We start from the raw sequence: 12,886 nt of genomic DNA on the forward strand, positions 1-12,886 counted from the left end.
GTAAAATACCTGTTGTAGCACTGTATTGGAAAACACCTGTTGTAGCACTGTATTGGCTAGCTGCAGGATCTCTCTTGAGCTTTTCAATTCTTAAATCAGAGATCCCCTTAGACGGTTTGATCTATCTACAGGATATTAAAAATGTGGACCCAAAGTAGAAGGTTGACCTTTTTTTGTCCTTATATGTTTCAACCCTAGGTGTTATACTCTTTTTAAACACTTTTTTGCCTATACCCAATTAGGATTATAGCAGTGACTTGGGATATACAGAGGTATAACAATTCTCAAATTGTTACGATTTTTCAAAAATGATTTCTCTTTACCATCTTCTCCTATCCCCTTTTTTGTAAGCGTTGCACCAGAGCCACCTAAGGAAAGCTTCTATACTAGGGATTAGGTAGGGATAGAAAGTTTCTTCGATCTATTCTTCTGTCTTTCAGACCTACCCTGTATTTCTACAGTCACTGTGCACCTATGGTCATCTTTGGCTAAAGGATCACGCACTGCTCTTTTGAAAAACATACACAGTTGTGTGTTGCCCCCTTTTCGTGTTAAAACACTAGCCTGTTAGGGCTTCACCCTGTATACTGTTATACTCAGTGCCCCCTTTTGTTATGGCCTCCCGTATTGTAGGTCAGTTTTTTTCAGTGGCTGTGGCCCAGCTATGGAATTCGATTCCCTGTACTTTGAGAATTATTGAAGAGCACTACCTCTTTCAGCCCTCTATGAAAACCTATCTTTTATAGACTGTCTTTGCCTCATCCTTCCTTTTAGTGCCATGATGCCTTTATGGTAAATGCACACTTTTTAAAATATCCATAGCATAACATAACATAACAAGGTTGTATGGTACACTCAGCAGCTAATTATTTCCAGTTGTCAAGTTCCTGGCCACCATGTGTCCATGTGTTGTTGTTGTAGGTGCATATTTGGGATCTGGGCAGTGTGTACTACATCCAAGTGACATGCTATTTTTATTTTGTATTCTCTTTTTTCTTTAACTATATATGGTACATAACATACCTTGAAAATATTATAACACTGTTAAAATGGCTTGATTCGGAAATTAAAAAAACAAACATCTTTTTACATTCCATATTAACGAAAATAGAAACTTCACGACCATAAAAGAGACATAGAAAAGAATCCTAAAAGGCAAGCAGATGAGGAAATTCATAAATTGTAAAATATGTATTGGTTTAACAAGAACTCGACATACATACACAATACTCAAAGAACAGCCCTACCTAAATTGATGGCATTCAGAAGGTTTAACAGTGAGAAAATTCCATTCTTAGAGTGACCAGACAATAACTAAATCCATACATTCTCATAAACTATAAAATTTGGATTATAAATATGATGTCTAAAATACAAAATTCTTTTAAAATATAACATTGGATAGACTGCCACAACGTGTTTTAAAGTTTCAGCACTATTAGGGTAATTACAGAATCTACATATTATCAGATCCACACAAATATGAAACAACATCCCCCTACTTAAATGGTATGATAATCGGAGCTACTCCGGCCAACGAATCAATGTCTTCAATACATTTTTCAGTGTGCGGCAGACCAAGCTGCGCCTAATAGACCTACTTTGCATCCATTGCCACTCTATGAATACTGAGAACCATTGAGTCCACACGGCGTGTAATGCCGCCATGCATTCACACCCTGCAGTGTCACTGTGTTGAACATGTTACCCACTAAAAGTCTCCTTGGTCAATTCCATTGCTCAAAATCTTGTCACCCAGATCACCTTCGCTTCACCTGTTTGTTTCCTTGGGGTCCATAAAATAGCTTGGACCTAGTGGGCTCCTTGTAATCATCAGAAATATCATTATAAAAATGAAATTCCTTAATAGAGTTGGCTCCTCCTTGGGGTGCAGGGGAGTTCATTGAGGTGCTGGGGCTGATATTTGGCAGAGCAATCTAAAAGGGGTCCAAGAGAACAATGTCCCTAGGTGACAACACCATCAATTCACTTATTAGACTTTCTGACAATGAAATATTTCCTTTCACTATCACAGGCTCACTCAAATATTTCTTTCCACTATAATGGGACCACTCACATATTCCTTCCACTACCATAGGCCCACTCAAATATTTCCTTCCACTATCACGGGCCCACTCAAATATTTATTTCCACTACCATGGGCCCACTCAAATATTTCCTTCCACTACCATGGGCCCACTCAAATATTCCCTTCCACTATCACGGGCCCATTCAAATATTTATTTCCACTACCATGGGCCCACTCAAATATTTCTTTCCACTATCACGGCCCACTCAAATATTTCCTTCCACTATCACAGGCTCGCTCAAATATTTCTTTCCACTACCATGGGCCTACTCAAGTATTTCCTTCCACTACCCTTGGCCCACTCAAATATTTCCTTATACTATAGTGGGCTCACTCAAATATTTCTTTCCACTACCATGGGCCCACTCAAATATTTCCCTCCACTACCATGGGCCCACTCAAATATTTCCTTCCACTATCACAGGCCTACTTAAATATTTATTTCCACTACCATGGGCCCACTCAAATATTCCTTCCACTACAATAGGTCCACTCAGATTTCCTTACACTATCACGGGCCCACTCCAATATTTCTTTCCACTACCATGGGCCCACTGAAATATTTCCTTCCACTACCGTGGCCCCACTCAAATATTTCCTTCCACTATCATGGGCCCACTCAAATATGTCTTTCCGCTACCATGGGCCCACTCAAATATTTCTTTCCACTACCATGGTCCCACTCAAATATTCCTTCAACTACAATAGGCCCACTCAAATATTTCCTTTCACTATCACGGGCCCACTCAAATATTTCCTTACACTATCACAGGCTCACTCAAATATTTCTTTCCACTATAATGGGACCACTCACATATTCCTTCCACTACAATAGGCCCACTCTAATATTTCCTTCCACTATCAAGGGCCCACTCAAATATTTCTTTCCACTACCATGGGCCCACTCAAATATTTCCTTCCACTACCATGGGCCCACTCAGATATTTCCTTCCACTATCACGGGCCCATTCAAATATTTATTTCCACTACCATGGGCCCACTCGAATATTTCCTTCCACTATCACGGGCCCACTCAAATATTTCCTTCCACTATCAGAGGCTCGCTCAAATATTTCTTTCCACTACCATGGGCCTACCCAAATATTTCCTTCCACTACCCTTGGCCCACTCAAATATTTCCTCACACTATAGTGGGCCCACTCAAATATTTCTTTCCACTACCATAGGCCCACTCAAATATTTCCCCCCACTACCATGGGCCCACTCAAATATTTCCTTCCCTCTATCACAGGCTTACTTAAATATTTATTTCCAATATTATGGGCCCACTCAAATATTCCTTCCACTACAATAGGCCCACTCAGATTTCCTTCCACTATCACAGGCCCACTCCAATATTTCTTTCCACTACCATGGGCCCACTTAAATATTTCCTTCCACTACCGTGGTCCCACTCAAATATTTCCTTCCACTATCATGGGCCCACTCTAATATGTCTTCCCGCTACCATGGGCCCACTCAAATATTTCTTTCCACTACCATGGGCCCACTCAAATATTCCTTCAACTACAATAGGCCCACTCAAATATTTCCTTCCACTATCACAGACCCACTCAAATATTTCCTTCCACTATCACGGGCCCACTCAAATATTTCCTTCCACTATCACAGGCTCGCTCAAATATTTCTTTCCACTACCATGGGCCTACTCAAATATTTCCTTCCACTACCCTTGGCCCACTCAAATATTTCCTCACACTATAGTGGGCCCACTCAAATATTTCTTTCCACTACCATAGGCCCACTCAAATATTTCCCCCAACTACCATGGGCCCACTCAAATATTTCCTTCCCTCTATCACAGGCTTACTTAAATATTCATTTCCAATACCATGGGCCCACTCAAATATTCCTTCCACTACAATAGGCCCACTCAGATTTCCTTCGACTATCACGGGCCCACTCCAATATTTCTTTCCACTACCATGGGCCCACTTAAATATTTCCTTCCACTACCGTGGTCCCACTCAAATATTTCCTTCCACTATCATGGGCCCACTCTAATATGTCTTTCCGCTACCATGGGCCCACTCAAATATTTCTTTCCACTACCATGGGCCCACTCAAATATTCCTTCAACTACAATAGGCCCACTCAAATATTTCCTTCCACTATCACGGGCCCACTCAAATATTTCCTTACACTATCACATGCTCGCTCAAATATTTCCTTAGCCTATAGTGGGCCCACTCAAATATTTCTTTCCACTACCATGGGCCCACTCAAATATTTCCCTCCACTACCATGGGCTCACTAAAATATTTCCTTCCACTTCCGTGGGTCCACTCAAATATTTCCTTTCACAACAGTGGCCCTACTCAAATATTTCCTTCCACTACCATGGGCCCACTCAAATATTTTCCTCTGCTACCATGGACCCACTCAAATATTTCCTTCCACTATCACAGGCCTACTTAAATATTTCCCTCCACTATCACGGGCCCATTCAAATATTTATTTCCACTACCATGGGCCCACTCAAATATTTCCTTCCACTATCACGGGCCCACTCAAATATTTCCTTCCACTATCACAGGCTCGCTCAAATATTTCTTTCCACTACCATGGGCCTACTCAAATATTTCCTTCCACTACCCTTGGCCCACTCAAATATTTCCTCACACTATAGTGGGCCCACTCAAATATTTCTTTCCACTACCATAGGCCCACTCAAATATTTCCCCCCACTACCATGGGCCCACTCAAATATTTCCTTCCCTCTATCACAGGCTTACTTAAATATTTATTTCCAATACCATGGGCCCACTCAAATATTCCTTCCACTACAATAGGCCCACTCAGATTTCCTTCCACTATCACGGGCCCACTCCAATATTTCTTTCCACTACCATGGCCCCACTCAAATATTTCCTTCCACTACCGTGGCCCCACTCAAATATTTCCTTCCACTATCAAGGGCCCACTCAAATATGTCTTTCCGCTACCATGGGCCCACTCCAATATTTCTTTCCACTACCATGGGCCCACTCAAATATTTCTTTCCACAACCATGGGCCCACTCAAATATTTCCTTCCACTACCCTTGGCCCACTCAAATATTTCCTCACACTATAGTGGGCCCACTCAAATATTTCTTTCCACTACCATAGGCCCACTCAAATATTTCCCCCAACTACCATGGGCCCACTCAAATATTTCCTTCCCTCTATCACTGGCTTACTTAAATATTTTTTTCCAATACAATGGGCCCACTCAAATATTCCTTCCACTACAATAGGCCCACTCAGATTTCCTTCGACTATCACGGGCCCACTCCAATATTTCTTTCCACTACCATGGGCCCACTTAAATATTTCCTTCCACTACCGTGGTCCCACTCAAATATTTCCTTCCACTATCATGGGCCCACTCTAATATGTCTTTCCGCTACCATGGGCCCACTCAAATATTTCTTTCCACTATCATGGGCCCACTCAAATATTCCTTCAACTACAATAGGCCCACTCAAATAGTTCCTTCCACTATCACGGGCCCACTCAAATATTTCCTTACACTATCACAGGCTCGCTCAAATATTTCCTTAGCCTATAGTGGGCCCACTCAAATATTTCTTTCCACTACCATGGGCCCACTCAAATATTTCGCTCCACTACCATGGGCACACTAAAATATTTCCTTCCACTTCCGTGGGTCCACTCAAATATTTCCTTTCACAACAGTGGCCCTACTCAAATATTTCCTTCCACTACCATGGGCCCACTCAAATATTTTCCTCCTCTACCATGGACCCACTCAAATATTTCCTTCCACTATCACAGGCCTACTTAAATATTTATTTCCACTACCATGGGCCCACTCAAATATTTCCTTCCACTACCATGGGCCCACTCAAATATTTCCCTCCACTATCACGGGCCCATTCAAATATTTATTTCCACTACCATGGGCCCACTCAAATATTTCCTTCCACTATCACGGGCCCACTCAAATATTTCCTTCCACTATCACAGGCTCGCTCAAATATTTCTTTCCACTACCATGGGCCTACTCAAATATTTCCTTCCACTACCCTTGGCCCACTCAAATATTTCCTCACACTATAGTGGGTCCACTCAAATATTTCTTTCCACTACCATAGGCCCACTCAAATATTTCCCCCCACTACCATGGGCCCACTCAAATATTTCCTTCCCTCTATCACAGGCTTACTTGAATATTTATTTCCAATACCATGGGCCCACTCAAATATTCCTTCCACTACAATAGGCCCACTCAAATTTCCTTCCACTATCACGGGCCCACTCCAATATTTCTTTCCACTACCATGGGCCCACTTAAATATTTCCTTCCACTACCGTGGTCCCACTCAAATATTTCCTTCCACTATCATGGGCCCACTCTAATATGTCTTTCCGCTACCATGGGCCCACTCAAATATTTCTTTCCACTACCATGGGCCCACTCAAATATTCCTTCAACTACAATAGGCCCACTCAAATATTTCCTTCCACTATCACGGGCCCACTCAAATATTTCCTTACACTATCACAGGCTCGCTCAAATATTTCCTTACACTATAGTGGGCCCACTCAAATATTTCTTTCCACTACCATGGGCCCACTCAAATATTTCCCTCCACTACCATGGGCACACTAAAATATTTCCTTCCACTTCCGTGGGTCCACTCAAATATATCCTTTCACAACGGTGGCCCTACTGAAATATTTCCTTCCACTACCATGGGCCCACTCAAATATTTTCCTCCACTACCATGGACCCACTCAAATATTTCCTTCCACTATCACAGGCCTACTTAAATATTTATTTCCACTAACATGGGCCCACTCAAATATTCCTTCCACTACAATAGGCCCACTCAGATTTCCTTCCACTATCACGGGCCCACTCCAATATTTCTTTCCACTACCATGGCCCCACTCAAATATTTCCTTCCACTACCGTGGCCCCACTCAAATATTTCCTTCCACTATCAAGGGCCCACTCAAATATGTCTTTCCGCTACCATGGGCCCACTCCAATATTTCTTTCCACTACCATGGGCCCACTCAAATATTTCTTTCCACAACCATGGGCCCACTCAAATATTTCCTTCCACTAACGTGGGCCCTCTCAAATATGTCCTTCCACTATCACGGGCCCACTGAAATATGTTTTTCCACTACCATGGTCCCACTCAACTATATCCTTCCGCTACCATGGGCCCACTCAAATATTTCCTTCCACTATCAAACACGCACTCAAATATTGCCTTCCACTACCATAGGCCCAATCAAATATTTCCTTCCACTACTGTGGGCCTGCTCAAATATTTCCTTCCACTACCATGGGCCCACTCAAATATTTCCCTCCACTACCATGGGCCCACTCAAATATTTCCTTCCACTATCACGGGCCCACTCAAATATGTCTTTCCACTACCACGGGGCCACTCAAATATTTCCTTCCACTACCATGGGCCCACTCAAATATTTCCCTCCACTCCCATGGGCTATTTCAAATACTTCCTTCCACTATCACACACGCACTCACATATTTCTTTCCACTACGGTGGGCCCACTCAAATATTCCTTCCACTACCATAGGCCGACTCAAATATTTCCTTCCACTATCACGGACCCACTCAAATATGTCTTTCCACTACCATGGGCCCACTCAACTATATCCTTCCGCTACCATGGGCCCACTCAAATATTTCCTTCCATTATCACAGGCTCGCTCAAATATTTCTTTCCACTACCATGGGCCTACTCAAATATTTCCTTCCACTAGCCTTGGCCCACTCAAATATTTCCTCACACTATAGTGGGCCCACTCAAATATTTCTTTCCACTACCATAGGCCCACTCAAATATTTCCCCCCACTACCATGGGCCCACTCAAATATTTCCTTCCCTCTATCACAGGCTTACTTAAATATTTATTTCCAATACCATGGGCCCACTCAAATATTCCTTCCACTACAATAGGCCCACTCAGATTTCCTTCCACTATCACGGGCCCACTCCAATATTTCTTTCCACTACCATGGGCCCACTTAAATATTTCCTTCCACTACCGTGGTCCCACTCAAATATTTCCTTCCACTATCATGGGCCCACTCTAATATGTCTTTCCGCTACCATGGGCCCAGTCAAATATTTCTTTCCACTACCATGGGCCCACTCAAATATTCCTTCAACTACAATAGGCCCACTCAAATATTTCCTTCCACTATCACGGGCCCACTCAAATATTTCCTTACACTATCACAGGCTCGCTCAAATATTTCCTTACACTATAGTGGGCCCACTCAAATATTTCTTTCCACTACCATGGGCCCACTCAAATATTTCCCTCCACTACCATGGGCACACTAAAATATTTCCTTCCACTTCCGTGGGTCCACTCAAATATTTCCTTTCACAACGGTGGCCCTACTGAAATATTTCCTTCCACTGCCATGGGCCCACTCAAATATTTTCCTCCGCTACCATGGACCCACTCAAATATTTCCTTCCACTATCACAGGCCTACTTAAATATTTATTTCCACTAACATGGGCCCACTCAAATATTCCTTCCACTACAATAGGCCCACTCAGATTTCCTTCCACTATCACGGGCCCACTCCAATATTTCTTTCCACTACCATGGCCCCACTCAAATATTTCCTTCCACTACCGTGGCCCCACCAAAATATTTCCTTCCACTATCAAGGGCCCACTCAAATATGTCTTTCCGCTACCATGGGCCCACTCCAATATTTCTTTCCACTACCATGGGCCCACTCAAATATTTCTTTCCACAACCATGGGCCCACTCAAATATTTCCTTCCACTAACGTGGACCCTCTCAAATATGTCCTTCCACTATCACGGGCCCACTGAAATATGTTTTTCCACTACCATGGTCCCACTCAACTATATCCTTCCGCTACCATGGGCCCACTCAAATATTTCCTTCCACTATCACACACGCACTCAAATATTGCCTTCCACTACCATAGGCCCACTCAAATATTTCCTTCCACTACTGTGCGCCTGCTCAAATATTTCCTTCCACTACCATGGGCCCACTCAAATATTTCCCTCCACTACCATGGGCCCACTCAAATATTTCCTTCCACTATCACGGGCCCACTCAAATATGTCTTTCCACTACCACGGGGCCACTCAAATATTTCCTTCCACTACCATGGGCCCACTCAAATATTTCCCTCCACTCCCATGGGCTATTTCAAATATTTCCTTCCACTATCACACACGCACTCACATATTTCTTTCCACTACGGTGGGCCCACTCAAATATTCCTTCCACTACCATAGGCCGACTCAAATATTTCCTTCCACTATCACGGACCCACTCAAATATGTCTTTCCACTACCATGGGCCCACTCAACTATATCCTTCCGCTACCATGGGCCCACTCAAATATTTCCTTCCATTATCACATGCGCACTCAAATATTGCCTTCCACTACCATAGGCCCACTCAAATATTTCTTTCCACTACAGTGGGCCCACTAAAATATTTCCCTCCACTACTGTGGGCCTACTCAAATATTTCCTTCCACTACCATGGGCCGACTCAAATATTTCCCTCCACTACCATGGGCCCACTCAAATATTTCCTTCCACTATCACGGGCCCACTCAAATATGTCTTTCCACTACCATGGGGCCACTCAAATATTTCTTTCCACTACCATGGGCCCACTCAAATATTTCCCTCCACTACCATGGGCCATATCAAATATTTCCTTCCACTACCATAGGCCGACTCAAATATTTCCTTCCACTATCACGGACCCACTCAAATATGTCTTTCCACTACCATGGGCCCACTCAACTATATCCTTCCGCTACCATGGGCCCACTCAAATATTTCCTTCCATTATCACATGCGCACTCAAATATTGCCTTCCACTACCATAGGCCCACTCAAATATTTCTTTCCACTACCGTGGGCCCACTAAAATATTTCCCTCCACTACTGTGGGCCTACTCAAATATTTACTTCCACTACCATGGGCCGACTCAAATATTTCCCTCCACTACCATGGGCCCACTCAAATATTTCCTTCCACTATCACGGGCCCACTCAAATATGTCTTTCCACTACCATGGGGCCACTCAAATATTTCTTTCCACTACCATGGGCCCACTCAAATATTTCCCTCCACTACCATGGGCCATATCAAATATTTCCTTCCACTATCACACGCGCACTCAAATATTCCTTTCACTGCAATGGGCCCACTCATATATTTCCTTCCACTATCACGGACCCAATCAAATATTTCTTTTCATACCATGGGCCCACACAAATATTTCCTTCCACTACCGGGGGTCCACTCAAATATTTTCTTCCACTATCACGGCCCCACTCAAATATGTCTTTCCACTATCATGGGCCCACTCAAAAATGTCCTTCCACTACCATGGGCCCACTCAAAAATGTCCTTCCATTATCACGGGCCCACTCAAATATTTGTTTCCACTACTATGGGCACACTCAAATATTTCTTTCCACTACCATGGGCCCACTCAAATATTTCCTTCCATTACCATGGGCCCACTCAAATATGTCCTTCCACTGCCGCGGGCCCACTCGAATATGTCCTTCCACTACCATGGGCCCACCACCACAATCGAATACTATTTGGATTTTGATTATCTTCATTAAAGCCACTTGGCCAGGGACAAGATAATGTGCTACTTAAATTTCCAATATGAATTTACATATTATCGAAGAAAATAAATGCGTGTTGGTAATAAGGCTCAGGGGGTACATGATAATCAGCAAACGGTCCTCTCGTTGCTGCTGATTCTCCCGTACATTACGGCGGAGGCAAAACCAGAGAATTGGTAGCTCCTGCTCAACTTCCAGAAAACCCACAGAGAAAAATACAGTCCAGAGGGCAATCAGATATCTTCAGAAAACCCAGCTACTTGGACCTGTGCAGAGCACGAGTGCATGCAACACATGCCATGAGAATTCTATTAACATCTTTAGGACTTTAGCAGAGCTTTGAAACCGGACCCGCAGAGCTTAACACGTAGATTACGACAATATGTTACATGAACCAGTTTGCCCTGTTCATTTTTCAAGTGAAAAGCTAGAATGCAGCCGGCACAGCTGGCAGGCCCCTATAACACAGCTGCGACAATTAAAACGAGAAACTAAAACCCAGGACCGGCCCCGCTGAGGAACGAAAAGGAGGGCGGGATAAACAAACACACAACTAAATACAATCCCCAGAGGCCCAACGTCTGGGTCCTAGGCGGGGACGGGCGGGGTGAGGTGAGGCAGTGCTCAACACGCCAGCAGATTTCCTGGTGCGGGGAGGGAGAACACATGAAACACCCCCTGCATGAATGCTTAAGGTTCAGGTGAACGCACTCAAATCAGAGGTCATTATGCGTTAAACCTTTATACATGGTTTTGACGTTCTGCCAGATTTCCCTTGATGTTTATGGCAAAGTGGTGGGGTGACATCCCAGGGTGGCGTGGGATGGCATTATCGTTTCCACCACCACCCATTAGCTCCACCATGCACATTTGCATGCATGACTTCTGTTGAACTTCTGCTGTCTTAGAAATTCTAAGGGGTGAATGAACTAAACTACCAACACAACTGAAAATTGCTGTTGGATTTTGCTTGTAAGATGGCTCAGCGGGTTAAGCGCTCTGTGCTGCAGTCTATGTGTGAGCTGCAGGTCTCAGGTTCGAATCCCAGCAAGGCCAACTCAGCCTTTCATCTTTCTGCAGTCGATAAATGAGTACCAACCTTGCATGGGATGATTAATGTGTGTAAATATGTTCTATGTACAGCCGTTAGGCGTAAGCAGTATATAAATAACAAATCATTATCATTACCACCAGCACCTGAGTTTGCCGCTGGCTAGGCTGACCAGATTTCGAAAACGAAAAACCGTGACGACCAACAACATAAAAGAGGGACTACCCCATCGTAGCCCACCAATTACCGCCCCTCCCCCAACACGCCCCCACAACCACCACCCAATCCTATTTCCAGCACTTCTCCTTTCTATAAACTGTATGTGATCTCATTTGTGCAGTTATGTCTGTGAATCTTGGCATGTTAATTCACAACAAGCGTTTGCTCTAATTGATTTTACATGGCTTGCTGTACAATTATTTGGAAGCCTGTCTCCGTTGCACAGTCAGTAAGTGTTGTGACTTGTAGCTGAAAGTTTGGGGGTTTGAGCCAATCTACCAACGTCAAAATTCTGAACGTTTTGTGAAAAATAATTATAATTTGAATTACCCTAGCCACCCAACTATGCAAAACCCGGACGGACCCTGGGACGGAGGGTGATTTCCCTTGACTGTCCTGGGAAAACCAGGACGCCTGGTCACCCTAGCACTGGCGCCAATGAATTGAATCTCTATGGAATCTGCCTGCTTTTTACAAATAATAAACTGTAAATGCACAAACTTTGCAACACGAATTGCAAAAAGAAGGAGCAAAGGCAATAGGGCCAGTTTATAATCCTCTTTTTAAACTATGCCGTGCAAATGATGATAATTGAACGCGCAAGGGGCCGTGTTGCACTCAAGTGCAAATGTAACAGGTCATCTGTGATATTCGCGAGGTTTAAGAAAATGACCTCCATTGCACATTTAGGACTTCTGTTGCCTTAGAAAGTCTAAGGGGTGAGCTAGATTGCCAACACAACAGAAACACGTCGTTGGGTTTTTCGAATGATCGGAAAATAAGCCAATAATGAATGAATGCAATGTGCAAAGACACCATGCAATGTTGCCCCCGACACCTCTTAGCGCTAGATAAA

This window comes from Ambystoma mexicanum, chromosome 5p (assembly GCF_040938575.1).
Source record: "Ambystoma mexicanum isolate Mex_15411 chromosome 5p, UKY_AmexF1_1, whole genome shotgun sequence".
Classification (NCBI taxonomy): Eukaryota; Metazoa; Chordata; class Amphibia; order Caudata; family Ambystomatidae; genus Ambystoma; species Ambystoma mexicanum.